Genomic DNA, 19688 nt, shown 5'->3' on the forward strand with positions numbered 1-19688 from the left:
TAGAAACTTAATTCTCTACAAAAAAGGTCTCTTAACATTTTGCCATAGCTCGCTTCGTTTCCGAGATATTTGCAGATACATCTCAAGGGAAGGGGCCTGACGGACATATTTCGAGATATTTCTTCTTCTTGTTGTTCTTCTTCTGCACAGCTAAGCTGGAAGTGGCATTTGCAGCTCGCAATAGTGCAGAGTTATCTCAAAGAAAGGGCCCACGGTGTTTCTGTATCTCTATTATGTTGTTGCGGCTTCGGAACTTTTAAATATCTTGATATATCTCGAGAACTACGCATCTGATCAAAAAATATCATAGAACATAAAAAGTAGGAAACTTAATTCTCTACAAAAAAGGTCTCTTAACATTTTGCCATAGCTCGCTTCGTTTCCGAGATATTTGCAGATACATCTCAAGGGAAGGGGCCTGACGGACATATTTCGAGATATTTCTTCTTCTTGTTGTTCTTCTTCTGCACAGCTAAGCTGGAAGTGGCATTTGCAGCTCGCAATAGTGCAGAGTTATCTCAAAGAAAGGGCCCACGGTGTTTCTGTATCTCTATTATGTTGTTGCGGCTTCGGAACTTTTAAATATCTTGATATATCTCGAGAACTACGCATCTGATCAAAAAATATCATAGAACATAAAAAGTAGGAAACTTAATTCTCTACAAAAAAGGTCTCCTAACATTTTGCCATAGCTCGCTTCGTTTCCGAGATATTTGCAGATATATCTCAAGGGAAGGGGCCTGACGGACATATTTCGAGATATTTCTTCTTCTTGTTGTTCTTCTTCTGCACAGCTAAGCTGGAAGTGGCATTTGCAGCTCGCAATAGTGCAGAGTTATCTCAAAGAAAGGGCCCACGGTGTTTCTGTATCTCTATTATGTTGGTGCGGCTTCGGAACTTTTAAATATCTTGATATATCTCGAGAACTACGCATCTGATCCAAAAATATCATAGAAGACAAAAAGTAGGAAACTTAATTCTCTACAAAAAAAGTCTCTTAACATTTTGCCATAGCTCGCTTCGTTTCCGAGATATTTGCAGATATATCTCAAGGGAAGGGGCCTGACGGACATATTTCGAGATATTTCTTCTTCTTGTTGTTCTTCTTCTGCACAGCTAAGCTGGAAGTGGCATTTGCAGCTCGCAATAGTGCAGAGGTATCTCAAAGAAAGGGGCCACGGTGTTTCTGTATCTCTATTATGTTGGTGCGGCTTCGGAACTTTTAAATATCTTGATATATCTCGAGAACTACGCATCTGATCAAAAAATATCATAGAACATAAATAGTAGGAAACTTAATTCTCTACAAAAAAGGTCTCTCAACATTTTGCCATAGCTCGCGTCGTTTCCGAGATATTTGCACATTTATCTCAAGGGAAGGGGCCTAACGGACATATTTCGAGATATTTCTTCTTCTTGTTGTTCTTCTTCTGCACAGCTAAGCTGGAAGTGGCATTTGCGGCTCGCACTAGTGCAGAGTTATCTCTAAGAAAGGGGCCACGGTGTTTCTGTATCTCTATTATGTTGGTGCAGCTTCGGAACTTTTAAATATCTTGGTATATCTCGAGAACTACGCATCTGATCAAAAAATATCATGGAACATAAAAAGTAGAAAACATAATTCTCTACAAAAAAGGTCTCTTAACATTTTGCCATAGCTCGCTTCGTTTCCGAGATATTTGCAGATTTATCTCAAGGGAAGGGGCCTGACGGACATATTTCGAGATATTTCTTCTTCTTGTTGTTCTTCTTCTGCACAGCTAAGCTGGAAGTGGCATTTGCGGCTCGCACTAGTGCAGAGTTATCTCAAAGAAAGGGGCCACGGTGTTTCTGTATCTCTATTATGTTGGTGCGGCTTCGGAACTTTTAAATATCCTGATATATCTCAAGAACTACGCATCTGATCAAAAAATATCATACTACATAAAAAATAGGAAACTTAATTCTCTACAAGAAAGGTCTCTAAACATTTTGCCATAGCTCGCATCGTTTCCGAGATATTTGCAGATTTATCTCAAGGGAAGGGGCCTGACGGACATATTTCGAGATATTTCTTCTTCTTGTTGTTCTTCTTCTGCACAGCTAAGCTGGAAGTGGCATTTGCAGCTCGCAATAGTGCAGAGTTATCTCAAAGAAAGGGGCCACGGTGTTTCTGTATCTCTATTATGTTGGTGCGGCTTCGGAACTTTTAAATATCTTGATATATCTCGAGAACTACGCATCTGATCAAAAAATATCATAGAACATAAAAAGTAGGAAACATAATTCTCTACAAAAAAGGTCTCTTAACATTTTGCCATAGCTCGCTTCGTTTCCGAGATATTTGCAGATACATCTCAAGGGAAGGGGCCTGACGGACATATTTCGAGATATTTCTTCTTCTTGTTGTTCTTCTTCTGCACAGCTAAGCTGGAAGTGGCATTTGCAGCTCGCAATAGTGCAGAGTTATCTCAAAGAAAGGGGCCACGGTGTTTCTGTATCTCTATTATGTTGGTGCGGCTTCGGAACTTTTAAATATCTTGATATATCTCGAGAACTACGCATCAGATCAAAAAATATCATAGAACATACAAAATTAGAAACTTAATTCTCTACAAAAAAGGTCTCTTAACATTTTGCCATAGCTCGCTTCGTTTCCGAGATATTTGCAGATACATCTCAAGGGAAGGGGCCTGACGGACATATTTCGAGATATTTCTTCTTCTTGTTGTTCTTCTTCTGCACAGCTAAGCTGGAAGTGGCATTTGCAGCTCGCAATAGTGCAGAGTTATCTCAAAGAAAGGGCCCACGGTGTTTCTGTATCTCTATTATGTTGTTGCGGCTTCGGAACTTTTAAATATCTTGATATATCTCGAGAACTACGCATCTGATCAAAAAATATCATAGAACATAAAAAGTAGGAAACTTAATTCTCTACAAAAAACGTCTCCTAACATTTTGCCATAGCTCGCTTCGTTTCCGAGATATTTGCAGATATATCTCAAGGGAAGGGGCCTGACGGACATATTTCGAGATATTTCTTCTTCTTGTTGTTCTTCTTCTGCACAGCTAAGCTGGAAGTGGCATTTGCAGCTCGCAATAGTGCAGAGTTATCTCAAAGAAAGGGCCCACGGTGTTTCTGTATCTCTATTATGTTGGTGCGGCTTCGGAACTTTTAAATATCTTGATATATCTCGAGAACTACGCATCTGATCCAAAAATATCATAGAAGATAAAAAGTAGGAAACTTAATTCTCTACAAAAAAAGTCTCTTAACATTTTGCCATAGCTCGCTTCGTTTCCGAGATATTTGCAGATATATCTCAAGGGAAGGGGCCTGACGGACATATTTCGAGATATTTCTTCTTCTTGTTGTTCTTCTTCTGCACAGCTAAGCTGGAAGTGGCATTTGCAGCTCGCAATAGTGCAGAGGTATCTCAAAGAAAGGGGCCACGGTGTTTCTGTATCTCTATTATGTTGGTGCGGCTTCGGAACTTTTAGATATCTTGATATATCTCGAGAACTACGCATCTGATCCAAAAATATCATAGAAGACAAAAAGTAGGAAACTTAATTCTCTACAAAAAAAGTCTCTTAACATTTTGCCATAGCTCGCTTCGTTTCCGAGATATTTGCAGATATATCTCAAGGGAAGGGGCCTGACGGACATATTTCGAGATATTTCTTCTTCTTGTTGTTCTTCTTCTGCACAGCTAAGCTGGAAGTGGCATTTGCAGCTCGCAATAGTGCAGAGGTATCTCAAAGAAAGGGGCCACGGTGTTTCTGTATCTGTATTATGTTGGTGCGGCTTCGGAACTTTTAAATATCTTGATATATCTCGAGAACTACGCATCTGATCAAAAAATATCATAGAACATAAATAGTAGGAAACTGAATTCTCTACAAAAAAGGTCTCTCAACATTTTGCCATAGCTCGCGTCGTTTCCGAGATATTTGCACATTTATCTCAAGGGAAGGGGCCTAACGGACATATTTCGAGATATTTCTTCTTCTTGTTGTTCTTCTTCTGCACAGCTAAGCTGGAAGTGGCATTTGCGGCTCGCACTAGTGCAGAGTTATCTCTAAGAAAGGGGCCACGGTGTTTCTGTATCTCTATTATGTTGGTGCAGCTTCGGAACTTTTAAATATCTTGGTATATCTCGAGAACTACGCATCTGATCAAAAAATATCATGGAACATAAAAAGTAGAAAACATAATTCTCTACAAAAAAGGTCTCTTAACATTTTGCCATAGCTCGCTTCGTTTCCGAGATATTTGCAGATTTATCTCAAGGGAAGGGGCCTGACGGACATATTTCGAGATATTTCTTCTTCTTGTTGTTCTTCTTCTGCACAGCTAAGCTGGAAGTGGCATTTGCGGCTCGCACTAGTGCAGAGTTATCTCAAAGAAAGGGGCCACGGTGTTTCTGTATCTCTATTATGTTGGTGTGGCTTCGGAACTTTTAAATATCTTGATATATCTCAAGAACTACGCATCTGATCAAAAAATATCATACTACATAAAAAATAGGAAACTTAATTCTCTACAAGAAAGGTCTCTAAACATTTTGCCATAGCTCGCATCGTTTCCGAGATATTTGCAGATTTATCTCAAGGGAAGGGGCCTGACGGACATATTTCGAGATATTTCTTCTTCTTGTTGTTCTTCTTCTGCACAGCTAAGCTGGAAGTGGCATTTGCAGCTCGCAATAGTGCAGAGTTATCTCAAAGAAAGGGGCCACGGTGTTTCTGTATCTCTATTATGTTGGTGCGGCTTCGGAACTTTTAAATATCTTGATATATCTCGAGAACTACGCATCTGATCAAAAAATATCATAGAACATAAAAAGTAGGAAACATAATTCTCTACAAAAAAGGTCTCTTAACATTTTGCCATAGCTCGCTTCGTTTCCGAGATATTTGCAGATACATCTCAAGGGAAGGGGCCTGACGGACATATTTCGAGATATTTCTTCTTCTTGTTGTTCTTCTTCTGCACAGCTAAGCTGGAAGTGGCATTTGCAGCTCGCAATAGTGCAGAGTTATCTCAAAGAAAGGGGCCACGGTGTTTCTGTATCTCTATTATGTTGGTGCGGCTTCGGAACTTTTAAATATCTTGATATATCTCGAGAACTACGCATCTGATCAAAAAATATCATAGAACATACAAAATTAGAAACTTAATTCTCTACAAAAAAGGTCTCTTAACATTTTGCCATAGCTCGCTTCGTTTCCGAGATATTTGCAGATACATCTCAAGGGAAGGGGCCTGACGGACATATTTCGAGATATTTCTTCTTCTTGTTGTTCTTCTTCTGCACAGCTAAGCTGGAAGTGGCATTTGCAGCTCGCAATAGTGCAGAGTTATCTCAAAGAAAGGGCCCACGGTGTTTCTGTATCTCTATTATGTTGTTGCGGCTTCGGAACTTTTAAATATCTTGATATATCTCGAGAACTACGCATCTGATCAAAAAATATCATAGAACATAAAAAGTAGGAAACTTAATTCTCTACAAAAAAGGTCTCCTAACATTTTGCCATAGCTCGCTTCGTTTCCGAGATATTTGCAGATATATCTCAAGGGAAGGGGCCTGACGGACATATTTCGAGATATTTCTTCTTCTTGTTGTTCTTCTTCTGCACAGCTAAGCTGGAAGTGGCATTTGCAGCTCGCAATAGTGCAAAGTTATCTCAAAGAAAGGGCCCACGGTGTTTCTGTATCTCTATTATGTTGGTGCGGCTTCGGAACTTTTAAATATCTTGATATATCTCGAGAACTACGCATCTGATCCAAAAATATCATAGAAGATAAAAAGTAGGAAACTTAATTCTCTACAAAAAAAGTCTCTTAACATTTTGCCATAGCTCGCTTCGTTTCCGAGATATTTGCAGATATATCTCAAGGGAAGGGGCCTGACGGACATATTTCGAGATATTTCTTCTTCTTGTTGTTCTTCTTCTGCACAGCTAAGCTGGAAGTGGCATTTGCAGCTCGCAATAGTGCAGAGGTATCTCAAAGAAAGGGGCCACGGTGTTTCTGTATCTCTATTATGTTGGTGCGGCTTCGGAACTTTTAAATATCTTGATATATCTCGAGAACTACGCATCTGATCAAAAAATATCATAGAACATAAATAGTAGGAAACTTAATTCTCTACAAAAAAGGTCTCTCAACATTTTGCCATAGCTCGCTTCGTTTCCGAGATATTTGCACATTTATCTCAAGGGAAGGGGCCTAACGGACATATTTCGAGATATTTCTTCTTCTTGTTGTTCTTCTTCTGCACAGCTAAGCTGGAAGTGGCATTTGCGGCTCGCACTAGTGCAGAGTTATCTCAAAGAAAGTGGCCACGGTGTTTCTGTATCTCTATTATGTTGGTGCAGCTTCGGAACTTTTAAATATCTTGGTATATCTCGAGAACTACGCATCTGATCAAAAAATATCATGGAACATAAAAAGTAGAAAACATAATTCTCTACAAAAAAGGTCTCTTAACATTTTGCCATAGCTCGCTTCGTTTCCGAGATATTTGCAGATTTATCTCAAGGGAAGGGGCCTGACGGACATATTTCGAGATATTTCTTCTTCTTGTTGTTCTTCTTCTGCACAGCTAAGCTGGAAGTGGCATTTGCGGCTCGCACTAGTGCAGAGTTATCTCAAAGAAAGGGGCCACGGTGTTTCTGTATCTCTATTATGTTGGTGCGGCTTCGGAACTTTTAAATATCTTGATATATCTCGAGAACTACGCATCTGATCAAAAAATATCATACTACATAAAAAGTAGGAAACTTAATTCTCTACAAGAAAGGTCTCTAAACATTTTGCCATAGCTCGCATCGTTTCCGAGATATTTGCAGATTTATCTCAAGGGAAGGGGCCTGACGGACATATTTCGAGATATTTCTTCTTCTTGTTGTTCTTCTTCTGCACAGCTAAGCTGGAAGTGGCATTTGCAGCTCGCAATAGTGCAGAGTTATCTCAAAGAAAGGGGCCACGGTGTTTCTGTATCTCTATTATGTTGGTGCGGCTTCGGAACTTTTAAATATCTTGATATATCTCGAGAACTACGCATCTGATCAAAAAATATCATAGAACATAAAAAGTAGGAAACATAATTCTCTACAAAAAAGGTCTCTTAACATTTTGCCATAGCTCGCTTCGTTTCCGAGATATTTGCAGATACATCTCAAGGGAAGGGGCCTGACGGACATATTTCGAGATATTTCTTCTTCTTGTTGTTCTTCTTCTGCACAGCTAAGCTGGAAGTGGCATTTGCAGCTCGCAATAGTGCAGAGTTATCTCAAAGAAAGGGGCCACGGTGTTTCTGTATCTCTATTATGTTGGTGCGGCTTCGGAACTTTTAAATATCTTGATATATCTCGAGAACTACGCATCTGATCAAAAAATATCATAGAACATACAAAATTAGAAACTTAATTCTCTACAAAAAAGGTCTCTTAACATTTTGCCATAGCTCGCTTCGTTTCCGAGATATTTGCAGATACATCTCAAGGGAAGGGGCCTGACGGACATATTTCGAGATATTTCTTCTTCTTGTTGTTCTTCTTCTGCACAGCTAAGCTGGAAGTGGCATTTGCAGCTCGCAATAGTGCAGAGTTATCTCAAAGAAAGGGCCCACGGTGTTTCTGTATCTCTATTATGTTGTTGCGGCTTCGGAACTTTTAAATATCTTGATATATCTCGAGAACTACGCATCTGATCAAAAAATATCATAGAACATAAAAAGTAGGAAACTTAATTCTCTACAAAAAAGGTCTCCTAACATTTTGCCATAGCTCGCTTCGTTTCCGAGATATTTGCAGATATATCTCAAGGGAAGGGGCCTGACGGACATATTTCGAGATATTTCTTCTTCTTGTTGTTCTTCTTCTGCACAGCTAAGCTGGAAGTGGCATTTGCAGCTCGCAATAGTGCAGAGTTATCTCAAAGAAAGGGCCCACGGTGTTTCTGTATCTCTATTATGTTGGTGCGGCTTCGGAACTTTTAAATATCTTGATATATCTCGAGAACTACGCATCTGATCCAAAAATATCATAGAAGATAAAAAGTAGGAAACTTAATTCTCTACAAAAAAAGTCTCTTAACATTTTGCCATAGCTCGCTTCGTTTCCGAGATATTTGCAGATATATCTCAAGGGAAGGGGCCTGACGGACATATTTCGAGATATTTCTTCTTCTTGTTGTTCTTCTTCTGCACAGCTAAGCTGGAAGTGGCATTTGCAGCTCGCAATAGTGCAGAGGTATCTCAAAGAAAGGGGCCACGGTGTTTCTGTATCTCTATTATGTTGGTGCGGCTTCGGAACTTTTAAATATCTTGATATATCTCGAGAACTACGCATCTGATCAAAAAATATCATAGAACATAAATAGTAGGAAACTTAATTCTCTACAAAAAAGGTCTCTCAACATTTTGCCATAGCTCGCTTCGTTTCCGAGATATTTGCACATTTATCTCAAGGGAAGGGGCCTAACGGACATATTTCGAGATATTTCTTCTTCTTGTTGTTCTTCTTCTGCACAGCTAAGCTGGAAGTGGCATTTGCGGCTCGCACTAGTGCAGAGTTATCTCAAAGAAAGTGGCCACGGTGTTTCTGTATCTCTATTATGTTGGTGCAGCTTCGGAACTTTTAAATATCTTGGTATATCTCGAGAACTACGCATCTGATCAAAAAATATCATGGAACATAAAAAGTAGAAAACATAATTCTCTACAAAAAAGGTCTCTTAACATTTTGCCATAGCTCGCTTCGTTTCCGAGATATTTGCAGATTTATCTCAAGGGAAGGGGCCTGACGGACATATTTCGAGATATTTCTTCTTCTTGTTGTTCTTCTTCTGCACAGCTAAGCTGGAAGTGGCATTTGCGGCTCGCACTAGTGCAGAGTTATCTCAAAGAAAGGGGCCACGGTGTTTCTGTATCTCTATTATGTTGGTGCGGCTTCGGAACTTTTAAATATCTTGATATATCTCGAGAACTACGCATCTGATCAAAAAATATCATACTACATAAAAAGTAGGAAACTTAATTCTCTACAAGAAAGGTCTCTAAACATTTTGCCATAGCTCGCATCGTTTCCGAGATATTTGCAGATTTATCTCAAGGGAAGGGGCCTGACGGACATATTTCGAGATATTTCTTCTTCTTGTTGTTCTTCTTCTGCACAGCTAAGCTGGAAGTGTCATTTGCAGCTCGCAATAGTGCAGAGTTATCTCAAAGAAAGGGGCCACGGTGTTTCTGTATCTCTATTATGTTGGTGCGGCTTCGGAACTTTTAAATATCTTGATATATCTCGAGAACTACGCATCTGATCAAAAAATATCATAGAACATAAAAAGTAGGAAACATAATTCTCTACAAAAAAGGTCTCTTAACATTTTGCCATAGCTCGCTTCGTTTCCGAGATATTTGCAGATACATCTCAAGGAAGGGGCCTGACGGACATATTTCGAGATATTTCTTCTTCTTGTTGTTCTTCTTCTGCACAGCTAAGCTGGAAGTGGCATTTGCGGCTCGCACTAGTGCAGAGTTATCTCAAAGAAAGGGGCCACGGTGTTTTGTATCTCTATTATGTTGGTGCGGCTTCGGAACTTTTAAATATCTTGATATATCTCGAGAACTACGCATCTGATCAAAAAATATCATACTACATAAAAAGTAGGAAACTTAATTCTCTACAAGAAAGGTCTCTAAACATTTTGCCATAGCTCGCATCGTTTCCGAGATATTTGCAGATTTATCTCAAGGGAAGGGGCCTGACGGACATATTTCGAGATATTTCTTCTTCTTGTTGTTCTTCTTCTGCACAGCTAAGCTGGAAGTGGCATTTGCAGCTCGCAATAGTGCAGTGTTATCTCAAAGAAAGGGGCCACGGTGTTTCTGTATCTCTATTATGTTGGTGCGGCTTCGGAACTTTTAAATATCTTGATATATCTCGAGAACTACGCATCTGATCAAAAAATATCATAGAACATAAAAAGTAGGAAACTTAATTCTCTACAAAAAAGGTCTCCTAACATTTTGCCATAGCTCGCTTCGTTTCCGAGATATTTGCAGATACATCTCAAGGGAAGGGGCCTGACGGACATATTTCGAGATATTTCTTCTTCTTGTTGTTCTTCTTCTGCACAGCTAAGCTGGAAGTGGCATTTGCAGCTCGCAATAGTGCAGAGTTATCTCAAAGAAAGGGCCCACGGTGTTTCTGTATCTCTATTATGTTGGTGCGGCTTCGGAACTTTTAAATATCTTGATATATCTCGAGAACTACGCATCTGATCAAAAAATATCATAGAACATAAAAAGTAGGAAACTTAATTCTCTACAAAAAAGGTCTAGTAAGATTTTGCCATAGCTCGCTTCGTTTCCGAGATATTTGCAGATACATCTCAAGGGAAGGGGCCTGACGGACATATTTCGAGATATTTCTCCTTCTTGTTGTTCTTCTTCTGCACAGCTAAGCTGGAAGTGGCATTTGCAGCTCGCAATAGTGCAGAGTTATCTCAAAGAAAGGGCCCACGGTGTTTCTGTATCTCTATTATGTTGTTGCGGCTTCGGAACTTTTAAATATCTTGATATATCTCGAGAACTACGCATCTGATCAAAAAATATCATAGAACATAAAAAGTAGGAAACTTAATTCTCTACAAAAAAGGTCTCCTAACATTTTGCCATAGCTCGCTTCGTTTCCGAGATATTTGGAGATTCAGCTCAAGGGAAGGGGCCTGACGGACATATTTCGAGATATTTCTTCTTCTTGTTGTTCTTCTTCTGCACAGCTAAGCTGGAAGTGGCATTTCCAGCTCGCAATAGTGCAGAGTTATCTCAAAGAAAGGGGCCACGGTGTTTCTGTATCTCTATTATGTTGGTGCGGCTTCGGAACTTTTAAATATCTTGATATATCTCGAGAACTACGCATCTGATCAAAAAATATCGTAGAACATAAAAAGTAGGAAACTTAATTCTCTACAAAAAAGGTCTCTTAACATTTTGCCATAGCTCGCTTCGTTTCCGAGATATTTGCAGATTTATCTCAAGGGAAGGGGCCTGACGGACATATTTCGAGATATTTCTTCTTCTTGTTGTTCTTCATCTGCACAGCTAAGCTGGAAGTGGCATTTGCAGCTCGCAAAAGTGCAGAGTTATCTCAAAGAAAGGGGCCACGGTGTTTCTGTATCTCTATTATGTTGGTGCGGCTTCGGAGCTTTTAAATATCTCGATATATCTCGAAAACTACGCTTCTGATCAAAAAATATCATAGAACATAAATTGTAGGAAACATAATTCTCTACAAAAAAGGTCTCTTAACATTTTGCCATAGCTCATTTCGTTTCCGAGATATTTGCAGATATATCTCAAGGGAAGGGGCCTGACGGACATATTTCGAGATATTTCTTCTTCTTGTTGTTCTTCTTCTGCACAGCTAAACTGGAAGTGGCATTTCCAGCTCGCAATAGCGCAGAGTTATCTCAAAGAAAGGGGCCACGGTGTTTCTGTATCTCTATTATGTTGGTGCGGCTTCGGAACTTTTAAATATCTTGATACATCTCGAGAACTACGCATCTGATCAAAAAATATCATAGAACATAAAAAGTAGGAAACTTAATTCTCTACAAAAAAGGTCTCTTAACATTTTGCCATAGCTCGCTTCGTTTCCGAGATATTTGCAGATTTATCTCAAGGGAAGGGGCCTGACGGACATATTTCGAGATATTTCTTCTTCTTGTTGTTCTTCTTCTGCACAGCTAAACTGGAAGTGGCATTTCCAGCTCGCAATAGTGCAGAGTTATCTCAAAGAAAGGGGCCACGGTGTTTCTGTATCTCTATTATGTTGGTGCGGTTTCGGAACTTTTAAATATCTCGATATATCTCGAAAACTACGCTTCTGATCAAAAAATATCATAGAACATAAATTGTAGGAAACATAATTCTCTACAAAAAAGATCTCTTAGCATTTTGCCATAGCTCGCTTGGTTTCCGAGATATTTGCAGATATATCTCAAGGGAAGGGGCCTGACGGACATATTTCGAGATATTTCTTCTTCTTGTTGTTCTTCTTCGGCACAGCTAAGCTGGAAGTGGCATTTGCGGCTCGCACTAGCGCAGAGTTCTCTCAAAGAAAGGGGCCACGGTGTTTCTGTATCTCTATTATGTTGGTGCGGCTTCGGAACTTTTAAATATCTTGATATATCTCGAGAACTACGCATCTGATCAAAAAATATCATAGAACATAAAAAGTAGGAAACTTAATTCTCTACAAAAAAGGTCTCTTAACATTTTGCCATAGCTCGCTTCGTTTCCGAGATATTTGCAGATTTATCTCAAGGGAAGGGGCCTGACGGACATATTTCGAGATATTTCTTCTTCTTGTTGTTCTTCATCTGCACAGCTAAGCTGGAAGTGGCATTTGCAGCTCGCAAAAGTGCAGAGTTATCTCAAAGAAAGGGGCCACGGTGTTTCTGTATCTCTATTATGTTGGTGCGGTTTCGGAACTTTTAAATATCTCGATATATCTCGAAAACTACGCTTCTGATCAAAAAATATCATAGAACATAAATTGTAGGAAACATAATTCTCTACAAAAAAGATCTCTTAGCATTTTGCCATAGCTCGCTTGGTTTCCGAGATATTTGCAGATATATCTTAAGGGAAGGGGCCTGACGGACATATTTCGAGATATTTCTTCTTCTTGTTGTTCTTCTTCTGCACAGCTAAGCTGGAAGTGGCATTTGCGGCTCGCACTAGCGCGGAGTTATCTCAAAGAAAGGGGCCACGGTGTTTCTGTATCTCTATTATGTTGGTGCGGCTTCGGAACTTTTAAATATCTTGATATATCTCGAGAACTACGCATCTGATCAAAAAATATCATAGAACATAAAAAGTAGGAAACTTAATTCTCTACAAAAAAGGTCTCTTAACATTTTGCCATAGCTCGCTTCGTTTCCGAGATATTTGCAGATTTATCTCAAGGGAAGGGGCCTGACGGACATATTTCGAGATATTTCTTCTTCTTGTTGTTCTTCATCTGCACAGCTAAGCTGGAAGTGGCATTTGCAGCTCGCAAAAGTGCAGAGTTATCTCAAAGAAAGGGGCCACGGTGTTTCTGTATCTCTATTATGTTGGTGCGGTTTCGGAACTTTTAAATATCTCGATATATCTCGAAAACTACGCTTCTGATCAAAAAATATCATAGAACATAAATTGTAGGAAACATAATTCTCTACAAAAAAGATCTCTTAGCATTTTGCCATAGCTCGCTTGGTTTCCGAGATATTTGCAGATATATCTCAAGGGAAGGGGCCTGACGGACATATTTCGAGATATTTCTTCTTCTTGTTGTTCTTCTTCTGCACAGCTAAGCTGGAAGTGGCATTTGCGGCTCGCACTAGCGCAGAGTTATCTCAAAGAAAGGGGCCACGGTGTTTCTGTATCTCTATTATGTTGGTGCGGCTTCGGAACTTTTAAATATCTTGATATATCTCGAGAACCACGCATCTGATCAAAAAATATCATAGAACATAAAAAGTAGGAAACTTAATTCTCTACAAAAAAGGTCTCTTAACATTTTGCCATAGCTCGCTTCGTTTCCGAGATATTTGCAGATTTATCTCAAGGGAAGGGGCCTGACGGACATATTTCGAGATATTTCTTCTTCTTGTTGTTCTTCATCTGCACAGCTAAGCTGGAAGTGGCATTTGCAGCTCGCAAAAGTGCAGAGTTATCTCAAAGAAAGGGGCCACGGTGTTTCTGTATCTCTATTATGTTGGTGCGGTTTCGGAACTTTTAAATATCTCGATATATCTCGAAAACTACGCTTCTGATCAAAAAATATCATAGAACATAAAAAGTAGGAAACTTAATTCTCTACAAAAAAGGTCTCTTAACATTTTGCCATAGCTCGCTTCGTTTCCGAGATATGTGCAGATTTATCTCAAGGGAGGGGCCTGACGGACATATTTCGAGATATTTCTTCTTCTTGTTGTTCTTCTTCTGCACAGCTAAGCTGGAAGTGGCATTTGCAGCTCGCAATAGTGCAGAGTTATCTCAAAGAAAGGGGCCACGGTGTTTCTGTATCTCTATTATGTTGTTGCGGCTTCGGAACTTTTAAATATCTTGATATATCTCGAGAACTACGCATCTGATCAAAAAATATCATAGAACATAAAAAGTAGGAAACTTAATTCTCTACAAAAAAGGTCTCTTAACATTTTGCCATAGCTCGCTTCGTTTCCGAGATATTTGCTGATTTATCTCAAGGGAAGGGGCCTGACGGACATATTTCGAGATATTTCTTCTTCTTGTTGTTCTTCTTCTGCACAGCTAAGCTGGACGTGGCATTTGCAGCTCGCAAAAGTGCAGAGTTATCTCAAAGAAAGGGGCCACGGTGTTTCTGTATCTCTATTATGTTGGCGCGGCTTCGGAGCTTTTAAATATCTCGATATATCTCGAAAACTACGCTTCTGATCAAAAAATATCATAGAACATAAATTGTAGGAAACATAATTCTCTACAAAAAAGATCTCTTAGCATTTTGCCATAGCTCGCTTGGTTTCCGAGATATTTGCAGATATATCTCAAGGGAAGGGGCCTGACGGACATATTTCGAGATATTTCTTCTTCTTGTTGTTCTTCTTCTGCACAGCTAAACTGGAAGTGGCATTTCCAGCTCGCAATAGCGCAGAGTTATCTCAAAGAAAGGGGCCACGGTGTTTCTGTATCTCTATTATGTTGGTGCGGCTTCGGAACTTTTAAATATCTTGATACATCTCGAGAACTACGCATCTGATCAAAAAATATCATAGAACATAAAAAGTAGGAAACTTAATTCTCTACAAAAAAGGTCTCTTAACATTTTGCCATAGCTCGCTTCGTTTCCGAGATATGTGCAGATTTATCTCAAGGGAAGGGGCCTGACGGACATATTTCGAGATATTTCTTCTTCTTGTTGTTCTTCTTCTGCACAGCTAAGCTGGAAGTGGCATTTGCAGCTCGCAATAGTGCAGAGTTATCTCAAAGAAAGGGGCCACGGTGTTTCTGTATCTCTATTATGTTGTTGCGGCTTCGGAACTTTTAAATATCTTGATATATCTCGAGAACTACGCATCTGATCAAAAAATATCATAGAACATAAAAAGTAGGAAACTTAATTCTCTACAAAAAAGGTCTCTTAACATTTTGCCATAGCTCGCTTCGTTTCCGAGATATTTGCTGATTTATCTCAAGGGAAGGGGCCTGACGGACATATTTCGAGATATTTCTTCTTCTTGTTGTTCTTCTTCTGCACAGCTAAGCTGGAAGTGGCATTTGCAGCTCGCAATAGTGCAGAGTTATCTCAAAGAAAGGGGCCACGGTGTTTCTGTATCTCTATTATGTTGGTGCGGTTTCGGAACTTTTAAATATCTCGATATATCTCGAAAACTACGCTTCTGATCAAAAAATATCATAGAACATAAATTGTAGGAAACATAATTCTCTACAAAAAAGGTCTCTTAGCATTTTGCCATAGCTCGCTTCGTTTCCGAGATATTTGCAGATATATCTCAAGGGAAGGGGCCTGACGGACATATTTCGAGATATTTCTTCTTCTTGTTGTTCTTCTTCTGCACAGCTAAGCTGGAAGTGGCATTTGCGGCTCGCACTAGCGCAGAGTTATCTCAAAGAAAGGGGCCACGGTGTTTCTGTATCTCTATTATGTTGGTGCGGCTTCGGAACTTTTAAATATCTTGATATATCTCGAGAACCACGCATCTGATCAAAAAATATCATAGAACATAAAAAGTAGGAAACTTAATTCTCTACAAAAAAGGTCTCTTAACATTTTGCCATAGCTCGCTTCGTTTCCGAGATATTTGCAGATTTATCTCAAGGGAAGGGGCCTGACGGACATATTTCGAGATATTTCTTCTTCTTGTTGTTCTTCATCTGCACAGCTAAGCTGGAAGTGGCATTTGCAGCTCGCAAAAGTGCAGAGTTATCTCAAAGAAAGGGGCCACGGTGTTTCTGTATCTCTATTATGTTGGTGCGGTTTCGGAACTTTTAAATATCTCGATATATCTCGAAAACTACGCTTCTGATCAAAAAATATCATAGAACATAAAAAGTAGGAAACTTAATTCTCTACAAAAAAGGTCTCTTAACATTTTGCCATAGCTCGCTTCGTTTCCGAGATATGTGCAGATTTATCTCAAGGGAGGGGCCTGACGGACATATTTCGAGATATTTCTTCTTCTTGTTGTTCTTCATCTGCACAGCTAAGCTGGAAGTGGCATTTGCAGCTCGCAAAAGTGCAGAGTTATCTCAAAGAAAGGGGCCACGGTGTTTCTGTATCTCTATTATGTTGGTGCGGTTTCGGAACTTTTAAATATCTCGATATATCTCGAAAACTACGCTTCTGATCAAAAAATATCATAGAACATAAAAAGTAGGAAACTTAATTCTCTACAAAAAAGGTCTCTTAACATTTTGCCATAGCTCGCTTCGTTTCCGAGATATGTGCAGATTTATCTCAAGGGAGGGGCCTGACGGACATATTTCGAGATATTTCTTCTTCTTGTTGTTCTTCTTCTGCACAGCTAAGCTGGAAGTGGCATTTGCAGCTCGCAATAGTGCAGAGTTATCTCAAAGAAAGGGGCCACGGTGTTTCTGTATCTCTATTATGTTGTTGCGGCTTCGGAACTTTTAAATATCTTGATATATCTCGAGAACTACGCATCTGATCAAAAAATATCATAGAACATAAAAAGTAGGAAACTTAATTCTCTACAAAAAAGGTCTCTTAACATTTTGCCATAGCTCGCTTCGTTTCCGAGATATTTGCTGATTTATCTCAAGGGAAGGGGCCTGACGGACATATTTCGAGATATTTCTTCTTCTTGTTGTTCTTCTTCTGCACAGCTAAGCTGGACGTGGCATTTGCAGCTCGCAAAAGTGCAGAGTTATCTCAAAGAAAGGGGCCACGGTGTTTCTGTATCTCTATTATGTTGGCGCGGCTTCGGAGCTTTTAAATATCTCGATATATCTCGAAAACTACGCTTCTGATCAAAAAATATCATAGAACATAAATTGTAGGAAACATAATTCTCTACAAAAAAGATCTCTTAGCATTTTGCCATAGCTCGCTTGGTTTCCGAGATATTTGCAGATATATCTCAAGGGAAGGGGCCTGACGGACATATTTCGAGATATTTCTTCTTCTTGTTGTTCTTCTTCTGCACAGCTAAACTGGAAGTGGCATTTCCAGCTCGCAATAGCGCAGAGTTATCTCAAAGAAAGGGGCCACGGTGTTTCTGTATCTCTATTATGTTGGTGCGGCTTCGGAACTTTTAAATATCTTGATACATCTCGAGAACTACGCATCTGATCAAAAAATATCATAGAACATAAAAAGTAGGAAACTTAATTCTCTACAAAAAAGGTCTCTTAACATTTTGCCATAGCTCGCTTCGTTTCCGAGATATGTGCAGATTTATCTCAAGGGAAGGGGCCTGACGGACATATTTCGAGATATTTCTTCTTCTTGTTGTTCTTCTTCTGCACAGCTAAGCTGGAAGTGGCATTTGCAGCTCGCAATAGTGCAGAGTTATCTCAAAGAAAGGGGCCACGGTGTTTCTGTATCTCTATTATGTTGTTGCGGCTTCGGAACTTTTAAATATCTTGATATATCTCGAGAACTACGCATCTGATCAAAAAATATCATAGAACATAAAAAGTAGGAAACTTAATTCTCTACAAAAAAGGTCTCTTAACATTTTGCCATAGCTCGCTTCGTTTCCGAGATATTTGCTGATTTATCTCAAGGGAAGGGGCCTGACGGACATATTTCGAGATATTTCTTCTTCTTGTTGTTCTTCTTCTGCACAGCTAAGCTGGAAGTGGCATTTGCAGCTCGCAATAGTGCAGAGTTATCTCAAAGAAAGGGGCCACGGTGTTTCTGTATCTCTATTATGTTGGTGCGGTTTCGGAACTTTTAAATATCTCGATATATCTCGAAAACTACGCTTCTGATCAAAAAATATCATAGAACATAAATTGTAGGAAACATAATTCTCTACAAAAAAGGTCTCTTAGCATTTTGCCATAGCTCGCTTCGTTTCCGAGATATTTGCAGATATATCTCAAGGGAAGGGGCCTGACGGACATATTTCGAGATATTTCTTCTTCTTGTTGTTCTTCTTCTGCACAGCTAAGCTGGAAGTGGCATTTGCAGCTCGCAATAGTGCAGAGTTATCTCAAAGAAAGGGGCCACGGTGTTTCTGTATCTCTATTATGTTGGTGCGGCTTCGGAACTTTTAAATATCTTGATATATCTCGAGAACTACGCATCTGATCAAAAAATATCATAGAACATAAAAAGTAGGAAACTTAATTCTCTACAAAAAAGGTCTCTTAACATTTTGCCATAGCTCGCTTCGTTTCCGAGATATTTGCAGATTTATCTCAAGGGAAGGGGCCTGACGGACATATTTCGAGATATTTCTTCTTCTTGTTGTTCTTCTTCTGCACAGCTAAACTGGAAGTGGCATTTCCAGCTCGCAATAGTGCAGAGTTATCTCAAAGAAAGGGGCCACGGTGTTTCTGTATCTCTATTATGTTGGCGCGGCTTCAGAACTTTTAAATATCTTGATATATCTCGAGAACTACGCATCTGATCAAAAAATATCATAGAACGTAAATTGTAGGAAATATAATTCTCTACAAAAAACGTCTCTTAACATTTTGCCATAGCTCGCTTCGTTTCCGAGATATTTGCAGATTTATCTCAAGGGAAGGGGCCTGACGGACATATTTCGAGATATTTCTTCTTCTTGTTGTTCTTCTTCTGCACAGCTAAGCTGGAAGTGGCATTTGCAGCTCGCAATAGTGCAGAGTTATCTCAAAGAAAGGGGCCACGGTGTTTCTGTACCTCTATTATGTTGGTGCGGCTTCGGAACTTTTAAATATCTTGATATATCTCGAGAACTACGCATCTGATCAAAAAATATCATAGAACATAAAAAGTAGGAAACATAATTCTCTACAAAAAAGGTCTCTTAACATTTTGCCATAGCTCGCTTCGTTTCCGAGATATTTGCAGATATATCTCAAGGGAAGGGGCCTGACGGACATATTTCGAGATATTTCTTCTTCTTGTTGTTCTTCTTCTGCACAGCTAAGCTAGAAGTGGCATTTGCGGCTCGCACTAGTGCAGAGTTATCTCAAAGAAAGGGGCCACGGTGTTTCTGTATCTCTATTATGTTGGTGCGGCTTCGGAACTTTTAAATATCTCGATATATCTCGAAAACTACGCTTCTGATCAAAAAATATCATAGAACGTAAATTGTAGGAAACATAATTCTCTACAAAAAACGTCTCTTAACATTTTGCCATAGCTCGCTTCGTTTCCGAGATATTTGCAGATTCAGCTCAAAGGAACGGGCCTGACGGACATATTTCGAGATATTTCTTCTTCTTGTTGTTCTTCTTCTGCACAGCTAAGCTGGAAGTGGCATTTGCAGCTCGCAATAGTGCAGAGTTATCTCAAAGAAAGGGGCCACGGTGTTTCTGTATCTCTATTATGTTGGTGCGGCTTCGGAACTTTTCAATATCTCGATATATCTCGAAAACTACGCTTCTGATCAAAAATATCATAGAACATAAATTGTAGGAAACATAATTCTCTTCAAAAAAGGTCTCTTAACATTTTGCCATAGCTCG

The sequence above is a fragment of the Osmia lignaria genome, unplaced genomic scaffold (assembly GCF_051020975.1).
Source record: "Osmia lignaria lignaria isolate PbOS001 unplaced genomic scaffold, iyOsmLign1 scaffold0001, whole genome shotgun sequence".
Taxonomy (NCBI): Eukaryota; Metazoa; Arthropoda; class Insecta; order Hymenoptera; family Megachilidae; genus Osmia; species Osmia lignaria.